We start from the raw sequence: 23,648 nt of genomic DNA, 5'->3' as shown, positions 1-23,648 counted from the left end.
AGACGGGGAAAGCGAGATTTTGGGAAAGGGAGAGAGGGGTAAAAAGATGTAGAACGGGTCGTGAGAAGGAAGGGAGAGAGAGATTTGGAAGGGGAGAGAGAGTGTAAGAGAGACGAGAAGAGGAGAGGGGGAAGGGTGTGAGGGGAGCCTATTGTTCCAGGGTCGGTCTCAGAGCTGTTTAATATTTATAATTAAAGCCCTTGTTAATTGACGGTGAATTTAAATACTGAACTAATTTTGAGTAGGCCCCAGTGAGATTTGAACCCACAATCCCTGGAGACAGGGAGAAAGAGAGAGGGGAAGGGGAGAGAGAGAGGCGGGGAGGGGAAAGAGGGAGGGAGGGGGAGAGAGTGGCGAAGGAGTGAGAGAGAGGGGAATGGGAGAGAGGGGGAAGGGAGAGGGGGAGGAAGGGGAGAGCAGAAGGGGAGAGAGGGGTGATGGGCTGGAAGTGGAGGGGAGAGTCTGATGGGAATGGGGAGAGAGAGGGGGGAAAGGAGAGAAAGGGAGGAGGGAGGGGTGGTGAGAAGAGTGGAGAGAGGGGAAGGAGTGAGCGACAGTGGACGGAGAGAGTGGGGGAAGGCGAGATGAGGGGCAAGGGGTGAGAGAGGGGGAAGCGGAGAGAGGGATGGAAGGGGAGAGAGAGGGGGAAGGGGAGAGAGGGAGGGAAGGGGTGAGAGAGAGAGAGGAAGGTGAGAGAGAGGGGAAGGAGTGAGAGAGAGGGGACAAGAGGAAAGAGAGAGGGGAAGGAGTGAGAGAGAGGGGAAGGGGAGAGAGAGGGGAAGGAGTGAGAGAGGGGAAGGAGTGCGAGAGAGGAAGGGGAGAGAGAGGGGAAGGAGAGAGAGTGGGGAAGGAGTGAGAGAGGGGAAGGGGTGAGAGAGGGGAAGGAGTGAGAGAGGGGAAGGGGAGAGAGTGGGGAAGGAGTGAGAGGCAGAAGGGCAGACAGCGAGGAAAAGAAGGAGGTGGGGAAAGAGAGGAAGGGGATGGAGAGAGAGAGTGTGGAAGGGAGGGAGAGAGAGTGGAAGGAGTGGGAGAGAGGGGGAGGGGAGAGAGCAGAAGGAGTGAGAGAGAGGGGACAAGAGGAAAGAGAGAGGGGAAGGAATGAGAGAGAGGGGAAGGGGAGAGAGAGGGGAAGGAGTGAGAGAGGGGAAGGAGTGCGAGAGAGGAAGGGGAGAGAGAGGGGAAGGAGAGAGAGTGGGGAAGGAGTGAGAGAGGGGAAGGGGTGAGAGAGGGGAAGGAGTGAGAGAGGGGAAGGGGATAGAGAGGGGAAGGGGAGAGAGGGGAAGGGGAGAGAGTGGGGAAGGAGTGAGAGGCGGAAGGGCAGACAGCGAGGAAAAGAAGGAGGTGGGGAAAGAGAGGAAGGGGATGGAGAGAGAGTGTGTGGAAGGGAGGGAGAGAGAGTGGAAGGAGTGGGAGAGAGGGGGAGGGGAGTGAGCGAATGGGGAGAGAAAGGGGACAAGAGGAAAGAGAGAGGGGAAGGAGTGAGAGAGAGGGGACAAGGGGAAAGAGAGAGGTGAAGGGGAGAGTGAGGGGAAGGAGTGAGAGAGAGGGGAAGGAGTGAGAAAGAGAGGGGAAGGGGAGAGTGAGGTGAAGGAGTGAGAGAGAGGGGACAAGGGGAAAGAGAGAGAGGAAGGAGTGAGAGAGAGAGGAGAAGGGGAGAGAGAGAGGAAGGGGAGAGAGAGGGGAAGGGGAGAGAATGGGGAAGGAGTGAGAGATGGAAGGGGAGACAGCGAGGAAGAGAAGGAGGTGGGGAAAGACAGGAAGGGGATGGAGAGAGAGAGTGTGGAAGGGAGGGAGAGAGAGTGGAAGGAGTGGGAGAGAGGGGGAGGGGAGAGAGCGGAAGGAGTGAGAGAGAGGGGGATGGGGAAGGGGATGGGGAGACTGGTTGGAAGAGAGAGCGGCAGGGGAGAGAGAGGGAGGACAGGAAAAGAGAGGTTAAGGGGAGAGAGGGGGAAGGAGTGAGAGAGAGAGGGGTGGGAGAGAGAGGAGGATAACCTGAAAGGAAAGGGCAAAGAGCGAGATAGGAGGGAGGGAAACGAGTGGGAGAAATGAGAGACGGGTATTTAAATACTAACATTAGGCCCCAGTGAGATTTGAACTCACGACCCACTGCTCTCACCCCTGAGCGATGGAGCCAGCTGCTCTGGGAAAAACGGTAAGGAGCAGAAAAGAGAGGGGAAGGGAAAAGAGAGAGCAGAAGGTGTGAGAGAGAGGGGGAAGGGGAAAGAGAGAGGGGGAGGAGTGAGAGAGAGGGGAGGGGGAGAGAGAGAGAGCGGTGAGGGGAGACAGCGCGGAAGAGAGGGAGGTCGGGAAAGAGAGGGAGGGGATGGAGAGAGTGAGGGGAAGGAGTGAGTGAGGGAAGGAGAGAGGGGAATGAGTGAGAGACGGGGAAAGCGAGATAGTGGGAAAGTGAGAGAGGGGTAAAAAGATGTAAAACGGGTCGTGATGGGGAAGGGTGAGAGAGATTTGGAAGTGGAGAGAGAGTGTAAGAGAGACGAGAAGAGGAGAGGCGGAAGGATGTGAGGGGAGCCTGTAGTTCCAATGTCGGTCTCGGAGCTGTTTAATATTTATAATTAAAGCCCTTGTTAACTGATAGTGAATTTAAATACTGAGCTAATTATGAGTAGGCCCCAGTGAGATTTGAACTCACGACCCCTGGGGACAGGGAGGAAGAGAGAGGGGGAGGGGTGTGAGAGAGGCGGGGAGGGAAAAGAGAGGGAGGGAGGGGGAGAGAGTGGCGAAGGAATGAGAGCGCGGCGAAGGATTGAGAGAGTGGCGAATGGGAGAGAGGGGTAGGAGAGAGAGAGAGGGTAACGAGTGTTTAAGAGTGGGAAGGGGAGTGAGGGGGGGAAGGGGAGAGAGGGGGGAAGGAGAAAGTGAGAGAGGGGGTAATGGGCCAAAGGAGGAGGGGGAGCGTCTGAGGGGAAAGGTGAGAGCGAGAGCGAGGGAAGGAAATAAAGGGAGGAGGGAGGGGGCCGAGAAGAGTGGAGACAGGGGAGGGGAGGGAGAGAGTGGGGGAGAAAATGAAAAGGGAGAGGAGAATGCATGAGCGACAGTGGAAGGGGAGGGAGAGGGAGAACGGGAGAGTGAGAAAAGTAGCGGGGAAAGCAAGAGAGTGGGACCGAGTAAAAAGAGGCAGAATATGAAGTGATGGGGAAAGCAGGGAGAGAGGGAGAAGGGGAAAGGAGGCCATAGGAGAGAGAGACAAGAACAGGAAAACCTGTTGTTCCAGGGTCGGTTTAATATTTATAATTAAAGTCCTTTTTAATTGACAGTGAATTTAAATACTAAGCTAATTTTGAGTAGGCCCCAGTGAGATTTGAACTCACGACCCCTGAAGATAGGGAGAAAGAGAGAGGGGAAGGGGAGAGAGAGAGGCGGGGAGGGGAGGTGGAGAGAGTGGGGAAGGGGAGAGAGGGGGGAAGGGAGAGAGGGGGGAAGGGAGAGAGGGGGGAAGACGGGAGATACATTTGGGAAGGGGAGAGAGTGGGGAAGATGAGAGAGGGGGGAGAGAGTGGGTAGAGAGTGGGGAGGGAGAAAGGAAGAGAGGGGGGAATGGGCCAGAGGGGGAGGGGGAGAGTCTAATGGGAATGGGGAGAGTGAGAGCGAGGGAAGGAGAGAAAGGGAGGAGGGAGTGGGTGTAAAAAGTGAAGACAGGGGAGGGGAGGGAGAGAGTGGGGGAGTAAATGAAAAGGGAGAGGGGAAGGAGTGAGTGACAATGGACGGAGAGAGAGGGAGAAGGGGAGAGAGAGGGGGAAGGGGAGAGAGAGAGGGGGAAGAGGAGAGAGAGGGAGGGAAAGGAGAGGGAGGGGGGAAGGGGAGGGAGAGAGGGGGAAGGGCTTCGAGAGGGAGGGGAAGGAGAGGGAGAGGGAGGAGGAAATGAGCAGAGAAGAGAGAGGGAACGGATGAGAGAGTGGAAGATGTGAGAGGGGGGGGGAATGGGAAAGAGAGAGTGGAAAGGGAGAGAGAGGGGGAAAGGGAGAGAGAGTGGAATGAGTGATAAAGAGAAATGGGGAAAGCGAGAGAGCGAGAAAGAGTAAAAAGAGGTAGAATGTGCAGTGATGGGGAAAGCAGGGAGAGAGGGAGAAAGAGAAAGGAGATCAGGAGAGTCTTCTGTTCCAGGGTTGGTCTCAGAGCTGTTTAATATTTATATTTTAAATACTGAGCTAATTTTGAGTAGACCTCAGTGAGATTTGAATCTACAACCTTTGGTTTACCAGACCAGTGCTCTTACCCCTCAGCTATGGAGTCACCTACTTTGGAAAATACAGGGGAAGGAGCAGGAAAGAGAGGGGAAGGGAGAAGAGAGAGTGGAAGGAGTGAGAGAGAGGGAAAGGGGAGAGAGAGGGGAAGGGGAGAGAGAGTCGGGTAGGGGAAAGATCGGGAGGGAGGGGGAGAGAGTGGTGAAGGAGTGAGAGAGTGGCGAAGGAGTGAGAGAGCAGTGAATGGGAGAGAGGGGTAGGAGTGAGAGAGAGTATAACGAGTGTTTAAGAGCGGGAAGGGGAGTGGGGGGAAGGGGAGAGTGGGGGAAGGGGAGAGAGTGGGGAATGGGCCAGAGAGGGAGGGAGAGTCTGATGGGAATGGGGAGAGCGAGAGCGAGGGAAGGAGAGAAAGGGAGGAGGGAGGGAGTGAGGGAGGGAGACAGGGGAGGAGAGAGAGAGAGTGGCGGAGAAAATGAAAAGGGAGAGGGGAAGGAGTGACCAACAGTGGACGGAGAGAGGGGGTAAGGGGAGAGAGGGGGGAGGGGAGAGAGAGAGGGAAGCTGAGAGAGAGAGTGTGGAAGAGGAGAGAGAGGGGAATGAGTGATAAAGAGAAACGGGGAAAGTGAGAGAGCGGGTAAGATGAAAAAGAGGCAGAATGTGTAGTGATGGGGAAAGCAGGGAGAGAGGGAGAAGGGGAAAGGACGGCTCAGGGGGCAAAATGAGAACAGGAGAGTCTTTTGTTCCAGGGTCGGTCTCAGAGCTGTATAACATTTATAATTAAAGCCTTTGTTAATTGATAGTGAATTTAAATACTGAACTAATTGTGAGTAAGCTCCAGTGAGATTTGAACTCACGACCCCTGGTTTACTAAACCAGTGCTCTAACCCCTGAGCTATGGAGCCACCTGTTTTGGGAAAAACAGGGGAAGGAACAGGAAAGAGAGGGGAAGGGAAAAGAGCGAGTGGAACGAGTGAGGGAGAGGGGGAAGGGGAGATTGAGAGGGGGGAATGGGCCAGAGGGGGAGGGGGGACAGTCTGATGGGAAAGGGGAGAGCGAGAGCGAGGGAAGAAGAAAAAGGGAGGAGGGAGAGGCGAGAAGAGTGGAGACAGGGGAAGGAAGAGAGAGAGTGGGGGGGAAGGGGAGGGAGAGAGGGAAGGGTAGAGAAATGGGGAAGGGGAAGGGGAGAGAGCAGGGGGAGGGGAGAGAGAAGGGGGGAAGGGGAGACAGCGGGGAAGGAGAGAGATAGCGAGGGAAGGAGAGAGAGAGATGGGGGAAGGTACGAGAGCGACGGGGGAAGGAGAGAGAGAGAGGGAAGGGGAGAAGAGAGTGAGGGATGGGGGAAGAGGAGCGAGAGGGGAAGGGGAGAGAGGGGGAAGGAGAGAGAGGGGAAGGGGAGAGAGAGGAGGAATTGGGTAGAGGAGAGAAAGGGAATGGGTGAGAGAGAGTGGGGAAGGGGTGAGAGTGGGGAAGGGGAGAGAGGGGAATGAGTGATAAAGAGAAACGGGGAAAGCGAGAGAGCGTAAAAAGAGGCAGAATGTGCAGTGATTGGGAAAGCAGGAAGAGAGGGAGAAGGAGAGTTTTCTTTCAGGGTCGGTCTCAGAGCTGTTTTATATTTATAACTTTTGTGAACTAACAGTGAATTTAAATACTGAGCTAATTTTGAGAAGGCCTCAGTGAGACTTGGACTCACGACCCCTGTTTTACTCGACAAGTGCTCTAACCCCAGAGCTATGGAGCCATCTGCTGTGGGAAATACAGGTGAAGGAGCAGGAAAGAAAAAGAGAGGGAGGGGAAGGGTTGAATAGGAAAGGAGAGAGCGAGAGCGAGGGAAGGAGAGAAAAGTGGAGAGAATAAGGACTGAACAACAGTGGAAGGGGAGACGTGGAGGAAGAGAGAGAGAGAGAGAGTGGATGTTTTTGCATGGTCAGTCTGGGAGCTGTTTAATATTTAGAATTAAAGCTCTTGTTAATTGACGGTGAATTTTGAGTAGGCCCCAGTAACTTTTGAACATACAACCAATGGTTTATAAGTCTACTGTTCTAACCCCTGAGCTACTAAGCTGCATTTGCAGATGACAACAGGGAAAGGAGTAGGAAAGAGAGGGGAAGGGAAAAGAGGGAGTGGAAGGAGTGAGAGCGAGAGGGAAGGGGAGAGAGAGGGGGAAGGAGTGAGAGAGAGAGAGGAAGGGGAAAGAGAGACAGGGGCATGGGGAGAGAAAGGGGGAGGGGAGAGAGAGAAGGGGAGAGAGGGTGGAGAGAGTGGGTAGGGGAGAGCGGGAGAGGGGGTAAGTTGAGAGGGTGAGGCGAGAGAGACGGGAGAGAGTGAGAGAGGGGAATGAGTGAGAGACGGGGAAAGCAAGATGGTGGGAAAGGGAGAGAGGGGTAAAAAGATGTAGAGCGGGTCATGATGGGTGTTATATATGTAAATCTGTAAATACTTTGTGTAACCACCAGAGGGCTCATCCCCTGGAGTCCCAAGGGATCCCACAATCCCTTGGGAGCACCTGTACTTAAGGAGGCCTCACAGGCTGGAGAGGCACTCTGGAGACCTTTAATAAAAGACTAAGGTCACACTTTGCTTTGAGCCGCAGTATCTGGTCAGACTCTTTATTCATACATAACAACTGGCGACGAGATACAGATGACGAACCCAACGATGCAGAGAACAGCGGGCATCCTGGAGAAATTTTCGGAGGGAGATGATTGGGAAACCTTCGTGGAGCGACTCGACCAATACTTCGTGGCCAACGAGATGGAAGGAGAAACGAACGCTGCCAAACGAAGGGCGATTCTCCTCACCGTTTGCAGGGCACCAACGTATGGCCTCATGAAAAACCTGCTTGCCCCAGCGAAACCCACAGAGAAATCGTACGATGAGTTGTGCACACTGGTCCGGGAGCATCGGAACCCGAAGGAAAGTGTTCTGATGGCGAGGTACCGGTTCTACACGTACAAGAGGTCTGAAGGCCAGGAAGTGGCAAGCTATGTCACCGAGCTAAGGGGCCTTGCAGGACATTGCAAATTTTGAAGGGCATTTGGAGCACATGCTCAAGGACTTCTTTGTACTTGGCATTGGCCACGAAACTATACTTTGCCAACTTTTGACTGTAGAGACCCCAACCTTGAGTAAGGCCATAGCGATAGCCCAGGCGTTTATTGCCACCAGTGACAATACTAAGCAAATCTCTCAGCACACAAGTGCTGCTACAAGTACTGTGAACAAAGTGATGTTGTTTTATAAACCTTTTATGATGGGGGGAGAGAGAGTGGAGCAGGGTGGGGAGGGAGGACATTGAGAGGGAAAAAGAGGGAAAGGGGAGAGAGAGAGAGAGGGAGAAGGGGGGAGTCTGAAAGTAAAAATGCAGAGGCAGAAGAGAGAGATGCATATTTAAATACTAAACTAATTTTGAGTAGGCCCCAGTGAGATTTAAACTCACAACCCCTGGTTTACAAGACCAGTGCTCTAACCCCTGAGCTATGGAGCCACCTTCTCTAGAGAAGACAGTGCAAGGAACAGGAAAGCGACGGGAAGGGAGACAGGGAGGAAGAGAGTGGAGAAGTGGAGAGCGAGAGTGGAAGGAGTGAGAGAGGGGGGAAGCGGAGGGAGAGGGAGAAGAACGGGAGAGAGTGATGAAGGAGTGAGAGAAAGAGAGAGGGACGGGGAAAGAGAGGGGGAAGGAGTGAGAAAGAGTGGAGAGCAGTGAAGACGGGGAAAGAGATGTTAAGGGGAGAGAGGGGGAGAACCTGAAAGGAAAGGGAAAAGAGAGAAAGTGAGAGTTGGGTATTTAAATACTAAATTAGGCCCCAGTGAGATTTGAACCCTCTACCCCTGCTTTACTAGACAAGTGCTCTAACCCCTGAGCTATGGAGCCACCTGCTCTGGGGGAGATAGGGGAAGGAGCAGGAAAGAGAAGGGAAGGGAAAAGAGAGAGTGGAAGGAGTGAGAGAGAGGGGAAGGGGAGAGAGCGAGGGGAAGGGGAGTAGGAGGGGAAGGATTGAGAGAGAGGAGTGAGGTAAAGAGAGGGGGAGGGGGAGAGCAGTAAGGGGGAGCGAGAGGGGAAGGGGAGAGAGAGAGGGGAAGGGGATAGAGAGAGGGGAATGGGATAGAGAGGGAAGATGGAGGAGGAAGGAGAGAGAGTGGAAGAAGTGAGCAAAGAATGCGAGGGAAGGGGGAAATAGAGGGAGGGGAAAGCAAGAGAGATGGAGAAGGGGAGAGAGAGGGAGAAGGGAAAAATCTGAAAGGAAAGGGAGAGGAGAGAGAGAAGAGAGTGGGGAGAGAGTGAGGAGGAGTGAGAGGGAGGAAGGGGAAAGAGAGGTGAAGGGGGAGAGAGGGGGAAGGAGTGAGAGAGAGGGGGAGGGCAGAGAGAGGGGGAGAACCTGAAAGAAAAGCGAAAAGAGTGGGAGGAATGAGAGACGGGTATTTCAATACTAAAGGAAAGAGAGGGGAAGGGAAAAGAGAGAGTGGAAGGAGTGAAAGAGAGGGGGGAAGGGGAGAGAGAGGGAGGGGAAAGAGAGAGAGTGGAAGGAGTGAGAGGGGGGAAAGTGGAGACAGCGAGGAAGAGAAGGAGGTGGAGAAAGAGAGGAAGGGATGGAGAGAGAGAATGTAGAAGAGGGGGAGAGAGAGCGGAAGGAGTGAGAGAGATGGGGAGCAGAAAGAGAGGGAGGGGAAGGGGACAGAGGGAGGGGAAGGTGAGAGAGGGAGAAGGGGAGCGAGTGGATAGAGGGGAGAGAGTGGATAGAGAGGAGAGAGTGGATAGAGGGGAGAAGGGGAGAGAGTGGAGAAGGGGATAGTGTGGGGAAGGGGAGAGAGGGAGAGAAGGGGAGAGAGGGGGGAATGGGCCAGAGGGGGAGGGGGAGTGTCTGATGGGAAAGGGAAGAGCAGGAGAGAAAGGGAGGTGGGAGGGGGGCGAGAAGAGTGGAGACAGGGGAGGGGAGGGAGAGAGTGGGGGAGAAAATCAAAAGGGAGAGGGGAAGTAGTGAGTGACAGTGGAAGGGGAGGGAGAGAGAGAGGGGGAACGAGTAAAAAGAGGCAGAATGTGTAGTGATGGGGAAAGTAGGGAGAGAGGGAGTCAGGAGCCTTTTGTTCCAGGATCAGTCTCAGAGCTGGTTAATATTTATAATTAAATCCCTTGTTAATTGACAGTGAATTTAAATACTGAGCAGGCCCCAGTGAGATTTGAACCCACGACGCCTGGTTTACTAGACCAGTGCTCTAACCCCTGAGCATCGGAACCCGAAGGAAAGTGTTCTGATGGCGAGGTATCGGTTCGACACGTACAAGAGGTCTGAAGGTCAGGAAGTGACAAGCTATGTTACCGAGCTTACGGGCCTTGCAGGACATTGCAAATTTTGAAAGACATTTGGAGCACATGCTCAAGGACTTCTTTGTACTTGGCATTGGCCATGAAACTGTACTTCACAAACTTTTGACTGTCGAGACCCCAACCTTGAGTAAGGCCATAGCGATAGCCCAGGCGTTTATTGCCACCAGTGACAATACTAAGCAAATCTCTCAGCACACAAGTGCTGCGAACAAAGTGATGTTGTTTTATAAACCTTTTATGATGGGGGGTGAGAGAGTGGAGTGGGGGGGGGGGAGGCAAGAGAAGGAAAGGGGAGTGAGAAGTGGGGAGTCTGAAAGGCAATGGAAAAGTGAGTGCCAGAAATGAGAGATGCATATTTAAATCATTTTTGAGTAGGCCCCAGTGAGATTTGAACTCACGACCACTGGTTTACAAGACCAGTGCTCTAACCCCTGAGCTATGGAGCCACCTACTTTAGGGAAGACAGGGGAGGCAGAGAGAGGAGAAGGGGAGAACGAGAGTGGAAGGAGTGAGAGAGGGGAAGGGGAGAGAGAGGGGGAGGAACGGGAAAGAGTGGTGAAGGAGTGAGAGAGAGAGGGAAGGGGAGACAGGGAGGGGAAGGGGAGAGAGAGAGGTGGGGAGAATGTAGAAGGTGGGGAGAGAGAAGGGAAGGAGTAGGAAAGAGGGAAGAGAAGGGGGAAGGGGAAAGAGAGGGAGGGGAGGGGAGGGGCGAGAGATGGGGAAGGGAAAGAGAGGGAGAAGGGAAGAATCTGAAAGGAAAGGGAAAGGAGAGTGAGAGGAGGGAGAGAGAGGAAGGGGAAAGAGATGTTTTGGGGAGAGAGGGGGAAGGGGTGAGAGAGAGGAGGGGGAGGGCAGAGAGAGGGGGAGAACCTGAAAGGAAAGGGGAAAAAGAGAGACAGGAATTTAAATACTAAATTAGGCCTTAGTGATATTTGAACTCACGATCTTTGGTTTCACCAAACCAGTGCTCGAACCCCTGAGCTATGAAGCCACCTACTCTGGGAAAAACAGGGGCAGGAGCAGGAAAGAGAGGGGAAGGGTAAAGAGAGAGTGGAAGGAGTGGGAGAGAGGGGGAAGGGGAGAGAGAGGGGAATGAGTGATGAACAGAGACGAGGAAAGCGAGAGAGCAGGAACGAGTAAAAAGAGGCAGAATGTGTAGTGATGGGGAAAGCAGGGAGAGAGGGAAAGGAGAGAGAGACAAGAATAGGGAAACCTTTTCTTCTAGGGTCGGTCTTGGAGCTGTTTATTATTTATAATCAAAGCCCTTGTTAATTGACAGTAAATTTAAATACTGAGTAAATTTTGAGGAGGCCCCTCTGAAAGCTGAAGACACAAACCCAGGTTTACTAAACCAGTGCTCTAACCCCTGAGCTACAGAGTCACCTACTTTGGGCAAGACAGGGGAAGGAGCAGGAAAGAGAGGGGAAGGGAAAAGAGAGAGTGGAAGGGGAGAGAGAGGGGGAAGGGGAGACAGGGAGGAAGAGAGAGGGGAAGGGGAGAGACAGAGGGGGAAAGGAAAGAGGGGGGAAGGGGAGAGAGTGTGTGGAAGGGAGGGAGAGAGTGGATGGAGTGAGTGAAGGACGAGGAGAGAGGGAGCAGGAGTGGTTAGCGGACAGAGGGGTTGGGGAGAGAAGTAAGATAGACGAGGAAGGAGAGAGAGGGGAAGGAGTGGGGAGAGAATGAAAGTAGAGAGGGAAGGGGAGAGCAAGAGAGGGGAAGGGAAGAGAGAGAGGGAAGGAGAGAGGGTGAGGCAAGGGAAGGGGAAGAGGCAGAGGGGAATGAGTGAGAGACGGGGAAAGCGAGATAGCGGGAAAGTGAGAGAGGGGTAAAAAGATGTAAAACGGGTCATGATGGGGAAGGGAGAGAGAGATTTGTAAGTGGAGAGAGAGTGTAAGAGAGACGAGAAGAGGAGAGGGGGAAGGATGTGAGGGGAGTCTGTAGTTCCAATGTCGGTCTCGGAGCTGTTTAATATTTATAATTAAAGCCCTTGTTAACTGATAGTGAATTTAAATGCTGAGCTAATTTTGAGTAGGCCCCAGTGAGATTTGAACTCACGACCCCTGAAGATAGGGAGAAAGAGAGAGGGGAAGGGGAGAGAGAGAGGCGGGAAGGGGAGGTGGAGAGAGGGGGGAAGGGGAGAGAGGGAGGAAGGGAGAGAGGGGGAAGACGGGAGATACAGTTGGGAAGGGGAGAGAGTGGGGAAGATGAGAGAGGGGGGAGAATGTAGTGGGTAGAGAGTGGGGAGGGAGAAAGGAAGAGAGGCGGGAATGGGCCAGAGGGGGAGGGGAAGAGTCTGATGGGAATGGGGAGAGCGAGAGCGAGGGAAGGAGAGAAAGGGAGGAGGGAGTGGGCGTAAAAAGTGGAGACAGGGGAGGGGAGGGAGAGAGTGGGGGAGAAAATGAAAAGGGAGAGGGGAAGGAGTGAGTGACAGTGGACAGAGAGAGAGGCAGAAGGGGAGAGAGAGAGGGGGAAGAGGAGAGAGAGGGAGGGGGGAAGGGGAGGGAGAGAGGGGGAAGGGGATCGAGAAGGAGGGGAAGGAGAGGGAGAGGGAGGAGAAAATGAGTAGAGAAGAGAGAGGGAACGGATGAGAGAGTGGAAGATGTGAGAGAGGGGGGGAATGGGAAAGAGAGAGGGGAAGGGAAGAGAGAGGGGGAAAAGGAGAGAGAGCGGAATGAGTGATAAAGAGAAACGGGGAAAGCGAGAGAGCGGGAAAGAGTAAAAATGTGCAGTGATGGGGAAAGCAGGGAGAGAGGGAGAAGAGAACAGGAGAGTCTTCTGTTCTAGGGTTGGTCTCAGAGCTGTTTAATATTTATAATTTAAATACTGAGCTAATTTTGAGTAGACCCCAGTGATATGTGAATCTACGACCCCTGGTTTACTGGACCAGTGCTCTAACCCCTGAGCTATGGAGTCACCTGCTCTGGGAAATACAGGGGAAGGAGCAGGAAAGAGAGGGGAAGGGAGAAGAGAGAGTGGAAGGAGTGAGAGAGAGGGGAAGGGGAGAGAGCGGGGAAGGGTAGAGAGAGAGTCGGGTAGGGGAAAGATCGGGAGGGAGGGGGAGAGAGTGGTGAAGGAGTGAGAGAGCGGTGAATGGGAGAGAGGTGGAAGGGAGAGAGGGGTAGGAGTGAGAGAGAGTATAACGAGTGTTTAAGAGCGGGAAGGGGAGTGGGGGGAAGGGGAGAGAGTGGGGGAGGGGAGAGCGTGGGGAGGGCAAAAGGGAGAGAGAGAGTGAAGCTGAGAGAGAGAGTGTGGAAGAGGAGAGAGAGGGGAATGAGTGATAAAGAGAAACGGGGAAAGTGAGAGAGCGGGTAAGAGTAAAAAGAGGCAGAATGTGCAGTGATGGGGAAAGCAGGAAGAGAGGGAGAAGGAGAGTTTTCTTTCAGGGTCGGTCTCAGAGCTGTTTTATATTTATAACTTTTGTGAACTAACAGTGAATTTAAATACTGAGCTAATTTTGAGAAGGCCTCAGTGAGACTTGGACTCACGACCCCTGGTTTACTCGACCAGTGCTCTAACCCCTGAGCTATGGAGCCACCTGCTGTGGGAAATACAGGAAAGAAAAAGAGAGAGAGGGGAAAGGTTGAATGGGCCAGAGTCTGATGGGAAAGGAGAGAGCGAGAGCGAGGGAAGGAGAGAAAGGGCAAGAATAAGGACTGAACAACAGTGGAAGGGGAGACATGGAGGAAGAGAGAGAGAGAGAGAGAGTGGATGTTATTGTATGGTCAGTCTTGGAGCTGTTTAATATTTAGAATTAAAGCTCTTGTTAATTGACGATGAATTTTGAGTAGGCCCCAGTAACTTTTGAACATACAACCAATGGTTTATAAATCTACTGTTTTAACCCCTGAGCTACTAAGCTGCATTTGCAGATAACAACAGGGAAAGGAGTAGGAAAGAGAGGGGAAGGGAAAAGAGGGAGTGGAAGGAGTGAAAGCGAGAGGGGGAAGGGAAAAGAGGGAGTGGAAGGAGTGAGAGAGAGAGAGGAAGGGGAAAGAAAGACAGGGGGATGGGGAGAGAAAGGGGGAGGGGAGAGAGAGAAGGGGAGAGAAGGTGGAGAGAGTGGGTAGGGGAGAGAGGGAGAGGGGGGAAGGTGAGAGGGTGAGGCGAGGGAGACGGGAGAGAGTGAGAGAGGGGAATGAGTGAGAGACGGGGAAAGAGAGATAGTGGGAAAGGGAGAGAGGGGTAAACAGATGTTGAGCGGGTCATGATGGGTTTTATATCTGTAAATCTGTAAATACCTTGTGTAACCACCAGAGGGCTCATCCCCTGGAGTCCCAAGGGATCCCACAATCCCTTGGGAGCACTTGTACTTAAGGAGGCCTCACAGGCTGGAGAGGCACTCTGGAGACCTGTAATAAAAGACTAAGGTAACACTCAGCTTTGAGCCCGCAGTATCTGGTCAGACACTTTATTCATACACAACAACTGGCGACGAGATACTGATGATGAAAGCAACGATGCAGAGAACAGCGGGCATCCTGGAGAAATTTTCGGAGGGAGATGATTGGGAAATCTTCGTGGAGCGACTCGACCAATACTTCGTGGCCAACGAGATGGAAGGAGAAACGAACGCTGCCAAACGAAGGCCGATTCTCCTCACCGTTTGCAGGGCACCAACGTATGGCCTCATGAAAAACCTGCTTGCTCCAGCGAAACCCACAGAGAAATCGTACGATGAGTTGTGCACACTGGTCCGGGAGCATCGGAACCCGAAGGAAAGTGTTCTGATGGCGAGGTATCGGTTCTACACGTACAAGAGGTCTGAAGGCCAGGAAGTGACAAGCTATGTCACCGAGCTAAGGGGCCTTGCAGGACATTGCAAATTTTGAAGGACATTTGGAGCACATGCTCAAGGACTTCTTTGTACTTGGCATTGGCCACGAAACTGTACTTCGCAAATTTTTGACTGTAGAGACCCCAACCTTGAGTAAGGCCATAGCGATAGCCCAGGTGTTTATTGCCACCAGTGACAATACTGAGCAAATCTCTCAGCACACAAGTGCTGCTACAAGTACTGTGAACAAAGTGATGTTGTTTTATAAACCTTTTATGCTGGGGGAGAGAGAGTGGAGGGCAAGGAGAGGGGGCGAGAGGGAGAAGGGGGGAGTCTGAAAGGAAAGGGAAAAGTGAGAGCGAAAGTGAAAAGGCAGAGGCAGAAGAGAGAGATACACATTTAAATACTAAACTAATTTTGAACAAGCCCCAGTGAGATTAAAACTCACAACCTCTGGTTTATAAGACCAGAGCTCTAACCGCTGAGCTATGGAGCCACCTGCTTCAATGATGATGGTGGAAGGAACAGGGAAGAGAGGGGAAGAGGAGACAGGGCAGAAGTGAGAGGGGAAGGGGAGAGCGAGAGTGGAAGGAGTGAGAGAGAGGGGAAGTGGCGAGAGAGGGAGAGCAACGGGAGAGAGTGGTGAAGGAGTGAGAGAGAGGGGGAAGGATAGATTAGGAGAAAGAGAGAGGGGCAGTGGAGAGAGAGAGTAAAGGGGAAAGAGAGGTGAAGGGAAGAGAGGGGGAAGGAGTGAGAAAGAGTGAAGAAGAGGAGAGAGCAGAAGGGGAGTGAGACAGGGGGAGGGGGAGAGAAGTGAAGGGGAAGGGAAGAGAGGGGAAGGAGTGAGAAAGAGTGAAGAAGAGGAGAGAGCAGAAGGGGACTGAGACAGGGGGAGGGGGAGAGAAGTGAAGGGGAAGGAGTCAGGGAGAGGGGGAAGGGGAGACAGGGAGGTGGGGAGAATGTAGAATGTAGAAGGGGGAGAGAAAAGGGAAGGAGTAGGAAAAAGGGAAGGGGGAAAGAGAGGGAGGGGGAAGGGGAGAGAGATGGGGAACGGAAAGAGAGGGGAAGGGGAGAGAGAGGGAGAAGGGAATAATCTGAAAGGAAATGGAAAGGAGAGAGAGAGAATGGAGAGTGAGAGAGAGGAGGGGAAGGGGAGAGAAAGGGAGGAAGGGGAAAGAGGGGGAAGGAGTGAGAGAGAGAGAGGGGGAGGGCAGAGACGGGGAGAACCTGAAAGAAAAGGGGAAAGGATGGGAGGAATAACACACAGGTATTTAAATACTAAATTGGCCCCCAATGAGATTTGAACCCACAGACACGGGATTACTAAACCAGCGCTGTAACCCCTGAGCTATGGAGCCACCTGCTGTGGGAAAGACAGGGGAAGGAGCAGGAAAGAGAGGGGGAAGGAGCAGGAAAGAGCGGGGAAGGGAAAAGAGAGAGTGGACGAGTGAGAGAGGGGGAAGGGCAGAGAGTGTGGATGGAGTGAGAGAGGGAAGGTGAGACAGGAGGAAGAGAGAGGGGTATGGGAGAGAGAGGGAGGGGAAGGGGAGCAAGAGCAGAAGGAGTAAGAGTGAGGAGAGAGGAAAAGAGACGGGGGGGGGAGAGAGAGGGAAGGAGTGAGGAAAGAATGAAAGTAGAGAAGGGAAGGAGAGAGGGGGAAGGAGAGAGGGTGAGGCGAGGGAGGGGGAAGGGGGGAGAGGGGAATGAGTGAGAGACGGGGAAAGCGAGATTATGGGAAAGGGAGAGAAGGATAAAAAGATGTAGAACGGGTTGTGATGGGGAAGGGAGAGAGAGATTTGGAAGTGGAGAGAGAGTGTAAGAGAGACGAGAAGAGGAGAGGGGGAAGGGTGTGAGGGGAGCCTTTAGTTCCAATGTCGGTCTCGGAGCTGTTTAATATTGATAATTAAAGCCCTTGTTAATTGACAGTGAATTTAAATACTGAGCTAATTTTGAGTAGGCCCCAGTGAGATTTGAACTCACGACCCCTGGGGGCAGGGAGGAAGAGAGAGGGGGAGGGGAGTGAGAGAGGCGGGGAGGGGAAAGAGAGGGAGGGAGGGGGAGAGAGTGGCGAAGGAATGAGAGCGCGGCGAAGGAGTGAGAGAGTGGCGAATGGGAGAGAGGCGTAGGAGAGAGAGAGTGGGTAACGAGTGTTTAAGAGTGGGAAGGGGAGAGAGGGGGGGGAAGGGGAGAGAGGGCGGGAAGGAGAAAGTGAGAGAGGGGGGAATGGGCCAAAGGAGGAGGGGGAGAGTCTGAGGGGAAAGGGGAGAGCGAGAGCGAGGGAAGGAGATAAAGGGAGGAGGGAGGGGGCCGAGAAGAGTGGAGACAGGGGAGGGGAGGGAGAGAGTGGGGGAGAAAATGAAAAGGGAGAGGAGAATGCATGAGCGACAGTGGAAGGGGTGGGAGAGGGGGAAGGGGAGAGTGAGAAAGTAGCGGGGAAAGCAAGAGAGTGGGACCGAGTAAAAAGAGGCAGAATATGTTGTGATGGGGAAAGCAGGGAGAAGGGGAAAGGAGGCCAGAGTGGAGAGAGAGACAAGAACAGGAAAACCTGCTGTTCCAGGGTCGGTTTAATATTTATAATTAACATCCTTGCTAATTGACGGTGAATTTTGAGTAGGTCACAGTGAGATTTGAACCCACAACTGCCGGTTTACCAGATCAGTACTCTAACCCCTGAGCTATGGAGCCACCTGCTCTGGGAAAGACAGGGGAAGGAGCAGGAAAGAGAGAGGAAGGGAAAAGAGAGAGTCGAAGGAGTGAGCGAGAGAGGGGAAGTGGAGAGAGAGGGAGGGGAAGGGGAGAGAGAGAGGGAAGTGGAGACTGGGAGAAAGAGAGAGGGGCAGGGAAGAGAGCGAGAGAAGGGGGAAGAGAGAGTGGAAGGAGTGAGAGAGAGGGAAGGGGAAGGGGTGAGAGAGTGGAAGGAGTGAGAGAGAGGGGAAGGGGTGAGAGAGGGGAAGGGGAGAGAGTGGGGATGGAGTGAGAGAGACGGAAGTGGAGACAGCGAGGAATAGAAGGATGTGGGGAAAGAGAAGGAGGGGATGGAGAGAGAGTGTGGAAGGGAGAGAGAGAGAGGGGAAGGAGTGGGAGGGGAGAGAGTATAAGGGGAGAGAAAGGGGAAGGAGGAAGAGAGAGGGGAAGGGAAAAGAGAGAGTGGGAGGAGAAGGGGAGGAGGAGGGGAAGGAGTGAGAGAGAGGAGAGAGGAAAAGAGAGGTGGAGGGAGAGCGCGGGAAGGGGGAGTGAGAGGCAAGATAGAGGAGGAAGGAGAGAGAGGGGAAGGAGTGAGTAAAGAATGATAGTAGAGAGGGGAAGGGAAGAGGGTGAGGAGGGGGAAGGGGAGAGAGGGGAATGAGTGAGTGACGGGGAAAGCGATAGCGGGAAAGGGAGAGAGGGCTAAAAAGATGCAGAATGTGGAAGGCGGAGAGAGATTTTGAGTTAGAGAAAGTGCAATTGAGACAAGAGCCAGCATCGCTCACGGAGCTGTTTGATATTTATAATTACAGCCCTTGTTAATTTAAATACCGAGCTAATTTTGAGCAGGCCCCAGTGAGATTTGAACTCACGACCCCTGGTTTACTAGACTAGTGCTCTAACCCCTGAGCTATGGAGCCACCTACTTGGAAAAAGACAGGGGAAGGAGCAGGAAAGAGAGGGGAAGGGAAAAGAGAGAGTGGAAGGAGTGAGAGAGAGGGGAAGTGGAAAGAGAGAGAGTGGAAGGAGTGTAAGAGAGAGGGGAAGGGGAGAGAGAGCGGATGGAGTGAGAGAGGGAAGGTGAGACAGGGTTGAAGAGAGAGGGGTATGGGAGAGAGAGGGAGGGGAAGGGGAGCAAGAAGGGAAGGAGTGAGAGAGAGGAGAGAGGAGGAGGGGGAGCGGGAAGACGGGAGTTAGAGGGGGAGGGGAAGCGGAGAGAGAGGGAAGGAGTGAGGAAAGAATGAAAATAGAGAGGAGAAGGAGAAAGGGGGGAGGAGAGAGGGTGAGGCAAGGGAGGGAAGAGGGGAAGGAGTGAAAGACGGGGAAAGGGAGATAGTGGGAAAGGGAGAGAGGGGTAAAAAGATGTAGAACGGGAGAGAGTGGGGAAGTGGAGAGATTGGGGAAGGGGAGAGAGAGGGGAAGGGGAGAGAATGGGGAAGGGGAGAAAGTGGGGAAGGGGAGAGAGTGGGGAAGGGGAGAGAGTGGGGATGGGTAGAAAGAGGGGAAGGGGAGAGTGGGGAAGGGGAGAGAGTGGGGATGGGTAGAAAGAGGGGAAGGGGAGAGAGTGGAATGAGTGAGAAAAGTAGTGGGGAAAACGAGAGAGCGGGAACGAGTAAAAAGAGGCAGAATGTGTAGTGATGGGGAAAGTCGGGAGAGAGGGAAAGGGCGGGTCAGGAGACGATAGGGGAGAGAGACAAGAACAGGAAAGCCTTTTGATCTCGGGTCAGTCTCAGAGCTGTTTAATATTTACAATTAAAGCTCTTGTTAATTGAAAATTAACTTGAACAATTTTTGAACAGGCCCCAGTACAATTTGAACTCACGACCCCTAGTTTACAAATCCAGGGCTCTCACCCCGAAGCTATGGAGCCACATTTGCTACAGAAGATCGGGGAAGGAGCAGGAAAGAGAGGGGAAGGGAAAAGAGAGAGTGGAAGGAGTGAGAGAGAGGGGGAAGGGGAAAGAGAGGTGGAAGGAGAGAGAGAGAGAGGAAGGGGAAAGAGAGACAGGGGGATGGGGAGAGAAAGGGGGAGGGGAGCGAGAGAAGGGGAGAGAGGGTGGAGAGAGTGGGTAGGGGAGAGAGGGAGAGAGGGGAAGGTGAGAGGGTGAGGAAAGGGAGACGGGAGAGAGTGAGAGAGGGGAATGAGTGAGAGACGGGGAAAGCAAGATGGTGGGAAAGGGAGAGAGGGGTAAAAAGATGTAGAACGGGTCGTGATGGGTGTTATATATGTAAATCTGTAAATACCTTATGTAACCACCAGAGGGCTCATCCCATGGATTTCCAAGGGCTCCCACAATCCCTTGGGAGCACCTGTACTTAAGGAGGCCTCACAGGCTGGAGAGTCACTCTGGAGACCTGCAATAAAAGACTAAGGTCACACTTTGCTTTGAGCCCGCAGTATCTGGTCAGACTCTTTATTCATACACCACAACTGGCGACGAGATACAGATGACGAACCCAACGATGCAGAGAACAGTGGGCATCCTGGAGAAATATTCGGAGGGAGATGATTGGGAAACCTTCGTGGAGCGACTCGACCAATACTTCGTGGCCAACGAGATGGAAGGAGAAACGAACGCTGCCAAACGAAGGACGATTCTCCTCACCGTTTGCAGGGCACCAACGTATGGCCTCATGAAAAAACTGCTTGCTCCAGCGAAACCCACAGAGAAATCGTACGATGAGTTGTGCACACTGGTCCGGGAGCATCGGAACCCGAAGGAAAGTGTTCTGATGGCGAGGTATCGGTTCTACACGTACAAGAGGTCTGAAGGCCAGGATGTGGCAAGCTATGTCACTGAGCTAAGGGGCCTTGCAGGACATTGCAAATTTTGAAGGACATTTGGAGCACATGCTCAAGGACTTCTTTGTACTTGGCATTGGCCACGAAACTGTACTTCGCAAACTTTTGACTGTAGAGACTCCAACCTTGAGTAAGGCCATAGCGATAGCCCAGGCGTTTATTGCCACCAGTGACAATACTAAGCAAATCTCTCAGCACACAAGTGCTGCTACAAGTACTGTGAACAAAGTGATGTTGTTTTATAAACCTTTTATGATGGGGAGAGAGAGGGAGAAGGGGGGAGTCTGAAAGGAAAGGGAAAAGTGAGAGTGACAGTGAAAAGGCAGAGGGGAGTGCCAGAAATGAGTGATGCATATTTAATTACTAAACTAACTTTAAGTAGGCCCCAGTGAGATTTGAACTCACGACCACTGGTTTAACCCCTGAGATATGGAACCACCTGTTTGTGAGAAAGACAGGGGAAGGAGCAGGAAAGAGAGGGGAAGGGAAGGGAAAATAGAGAGTGGAAAGGGAGAGAGGGGGAAGGGGAAAGAGAGTGGATGGAGTGAGAGAGGGAAGGGGAGACAGGGAGGAAGAGAGAGGGGAAGGGGAGAGACAGATGGAGAAAGGAAAGAGGGAGGAAGGGAAGGGGAGAGAATGTGTGGAAGGGAGGGAGAGATTGGATGGAGTGAGAGAGGGAAGGGGAGAGAGGGGGAAGGAGTGGTTCGCGGACAGAGGGTTTGGGGAGAGAAGTAAGATAGACGAGGAAGGAGAGAGCGGGGAAGGAGTGGGGAGCGAATTAAAGTAGAGAGTAAAGTAGTGAGTAAAGTAGAAGGAGAGAGAATGGGGAAGGGGAGAGAGGGGGAGGGAAGAGACGGGGGAAGGGGAGAGAAGAGGGAAGGGGAGAGCGCGGGGAAGGGGAGAGAGACAGGAGGAAGGGAAAGAGAGGGATGGGAAGGAGAGAGGGAAGAGGAAATTGGTAGAGAAGAGAGAGGGAACGAATGAGAGAGAGGAAGATGTGAGAGAGGGGGAGAATGGGAAAGAGAGAGGGGAAGAGGAGAGAGAGGGCGGAGGGGAGAGAGTGGGGTATGGGAGAAAGTAAAAAGAGGCAGAATGTGCAGTGATGGGGAAAGCAGGGAGAGAGGGAGAAGGGAAAGGACGGGTAAGGCGGCAAAAGGAGAACACGAGAGTTTTTCGATCTCGGGTCAGTCTCGGAGCTGTTTAATATTTATAATTAAAGCCATTGTTAATTGGCAGTGAATTTAAGTACTGAGCTAATTTTGAGATTTGAACCCACGACCCCTGAGCTATGGAGCCACCTGCTCTGCGAAAGACAGGGGAAGGAGCAGGAAAGAGAGGGGAAGGGAAAAGGGGGAGTGGTAGGAGGGAGGGAGGGGAAGGGGAGAGAGAGGGGGAAGGAGTGGTTAGTAGATAGAGGGGTTGGGGAGAGAAGTAAGATAGATGAGGAAAGAGAGAGAGGAAGGAGTGGGGAGCGAATGAAAGTAGAGAGGGAAGGGAGAGCAAGAGAGAGGAAGGGGAGAGAGAGGGTGAGGCAATGGAGGGAGAGGGAATGAGTGAAAGACGGGGAAAGCAAGATACCGGGAAAAAGGATCGTGATGGGGAAGGGAGAGTTAGAGTGGAAGGAGGAGAGGGGAAGGGAGAAAGGGAGGCAGAGAGAGGGAAGGGGAGAGAGTGGGGAAGGGGAGAGAGTGGGGAAGGGGAGAGAGTGGGGAAGGTGAGAGAGTGGGGAAGGGGAGGAGAGTGGGGAAGGGGAGAGAGTGGGGAAAGGGAGAGAGTGGGGATGGGGAGAGAGTGGAGAAAGGGAGAGAGTGGGAATGGGGAGAGAGAGTGGGGAAGGGGAGAGAGTGGGGAAGGGGAGAGAGTGGGGAAAGGGGAGAGGGGGTGGGGAAGGGGAGAGAGTGGGGAAAGGGAGAGAGTGGGGATGGGGAGAGAGAGGGGAAGGGGAGAGAGTGGATGGAGTGAAAGAGAGGGGAAGGGGAGAGAGTGGGGAAGGGGAGAGAGTGGGGAAGGGGAGAGAGTGGGGAAAGGGAGAGAGTGGGGATGGGGAGAGAGAGGGGAAGTGGAGATGTGTGGGGAAGGGGAGAGAGAGGTGAAGGGGAGAGAGTGGATGGAGTGAAAGAGAGGGGGAAGGGGAGAGAGTGGGGAAGGGGAGAGAGTGGGGAAGGGGAGAGAGTGGAAAAGGGAGAGAGTGGGGATGGGGAGAGAGAGGGGAAGGGAGAGAGTGGATGGAGTGAAAGAGAGGGGGAAGGGGAGAGAGTGGGGAAGGGGAGAGAGTGGGGAAGTGGAGAGCGTGGGGAAGGGGAGAGAGAGGGGAAGGGGAGAGAGTGGATGGAGTGAAAGAGAGGGGGAGGGGGAGAGAGTGGGGAAGGGGAGAGAGTGGGGAAGGGGAGAGAGTGGGAAAAGGGAGAGAGTGGGGATGGGGAGAGAGAGGGGAAGGGGAGAGAGTGGATGGAGTGAAAGAGAGGGGGAAGGGGAGAGAGTGGGGAAGGGGAGAGAGTGGGGAAGGGGAGAGAGTGGGGAAAGGGAGAGAGTGGGGATGGGGAGAGAGAGGGGAAGGGGAGAGAGTGGATGGAGTGAAAGAGAGGGGGAAGGGGAGAGAGTGGGGGAGGGGAGAGAGTGGGGAAGGGGAGAGAGTGGGGAAAGGGAGAGAGTGGTGAAAGGAGAGAGTGGGGAAGGGGGAGAGGGGGGAAGGGGAGAGAGAGGGGAAGGAGTGAGAGAGGGGAAATGGGTGAGAGATTCCAAGGGAAGGGGAGAGGGTGAAGGGTAAATGGGAGACTGGGGGGAAGGGGAGAGACACAGGGAGAAATTGAGAGAGAGTGAGTGAAGGGGAGAGAGATAGGGGGAGGGGAGAGAGTGTGAGAGAGGGTGAAAGGGGAGAGAGGGGGGAAGGAAGAGCTAGGGGAAGGAGAGAGAGAGAGAAGAGAAAATTGGGTAGAGGAGAGAGAGGGAATAGGTGAGAGAGAGGAAGATGTGTGAGAGAGGGGGAAAAGGGAAAGAGTGGAGGGGAAGGGGAGAGAGCGAGATAGGGGAGAGATTGGACGGTGTGAGAGAGAGGGGTGATGGGAGAGAGAGAGGGGAAGGGGAGAGAGTGGCGAAGGTGAGAGAGGGAGGAAGGAGAGAGAGTGGGGAAGGGAGAGAGGTGGATGGAGTGAAGAGAGAGGGGAAGGGGAGAGAGGGGGAAGGAGAGAGAGTGGGGAAAGGGAGAGAATGGGGAAGGGGAGAGAGTGGGGAAGGGGAGAGAGAGGGGAAGGGGATAGAGAGGAGAAGGGGAGAGTGTGGGGAAGGAGGGAGAGTGGGGAAGGGGAGAGAGTGGCGAAGGGAGAGAGTGGGGAAGGGGAGAGAGTGGGGAAGGGGAGAGAGAGTAGAAGGGGAGAGAGTGGGAAGGGGAGAGAGTGGTGAAGGGGGAGAGAGATGGGAAGGGGAGAGAGTGGGGAAAGGGAGAGAGTGGGGAAAGGGAGAGAGTGCGTAAGGGTAGAGAGTGGGGAAGGGGAGAGAGAGGGGAAGGGAGAGAGAGGAAGGGGAGAGAGTGGGGAAGGGGGAGAGAATAGGGAAGGGGAGAGAGAGGGGAAGGGGAGAGAGTGGAATGGGAGAGAGTGGGGAAAGGAGGGAGTGGGGAAAGGGAGAGAGTGGGGGAAAGGGAGAGAGTGGGGAAGGGGAGGAGAGGGGAAGAGTGAGAGTGGGGAAGGGGAGAGAGGGGATGGGGAGAGAGGGGAAGGGGAGAGAGAGAGGAAGGGAGAGAGTGGGGAAAGGGAGAGAGTGGGGAAGGGGAGAGAAAGGGGATGGGGGAGAGTGGGGAAATGGTGAGAGGGGGAATGGGAGAGAGAGGGGAAGGGGAGAGAGAGGGGGGAAGGGGAGAGAGTGGGG

General features: G+C 53.8%; 5 non-coding genes across 5 annotated transcripts; all 5 read right to left on the bottom strand.

Moving 5' to 3' along the window:
- Positions 1–5,028: 5,028 nt before the first annotated feature.
- Positions 5,029–5,101, bottom strand: trnat-agu (transfer RNA threonine (anticodon AGU)). The gene has a single exon. It is a non-coding gene; the product is annotated as a tRNA-Thr (tRNA).
- A 2,509-nt stretch (positions 5,102–7,610) lies between these two features.
- Positions 7,611–7,683, bottom strand: trnat-ugu (transfer RNA threonine (anticodon UGU)). The gene has a single exon. It is a non-coding gene; the product is annotated as a tRNA-Thr (tRNA).
- Positions 7,684–9,895: 2,212 nt separating this feature from the next.
- Positions 9,896–9,968, bottom strand: trnat-ugu (transfer RNA threonine (anticodon UGU)). The gene has a single exon. It is a non-coding gene; the product is annotated as a tRNA-Thr (tRNA).
- A 4,751-nt stretch (positions 9,969–14,719) lies between these two features.
- Positions 14,720–14,792, bottom strand: trnai-uau (transfer RNA isoleucine (anticodon UAU)). The gene has a single exon. It is a non-coding gene; the product is annotated as a tRNA-Ile (tRNA).
- Positions 14,793–17,828: 3,036 nt separating this feature from the next.
- Positions 17,829–17,901, bottom strand: trnat-agu (transfer RNA threonine (anticodon AGU)). Its single transcript has one exon. It is a non-coding gene; the product is annotated as a tRNA-Thr (tRNA).
- Between the last annotated feature and the right edge of the window lie 5,747 nt (positions 17,902–23,648).

Source organism: Pristiophorus japonicus, unplaced genomic scaffold (assembly GCF_044704955.1).
Source record: "Pristiophorus japonicus isolate sPriJap1 unplaced genomic scaffold, sPriJap1.hap1 HAP1_SCAFFOLD_221, whole genome shotgun sequence".
Lineage (NCBI taxonomy): Eukaryota > Metazoa > Chordata > Chondrichthyes > Pristiophoridae > Pristiophorus > Pristiophorus japonicus.
The sequence above is the reverse complement of the archived record's forward strand: the minus strand, read 5'-3'. Positions and strand labels throughout refer to the sequence as shown.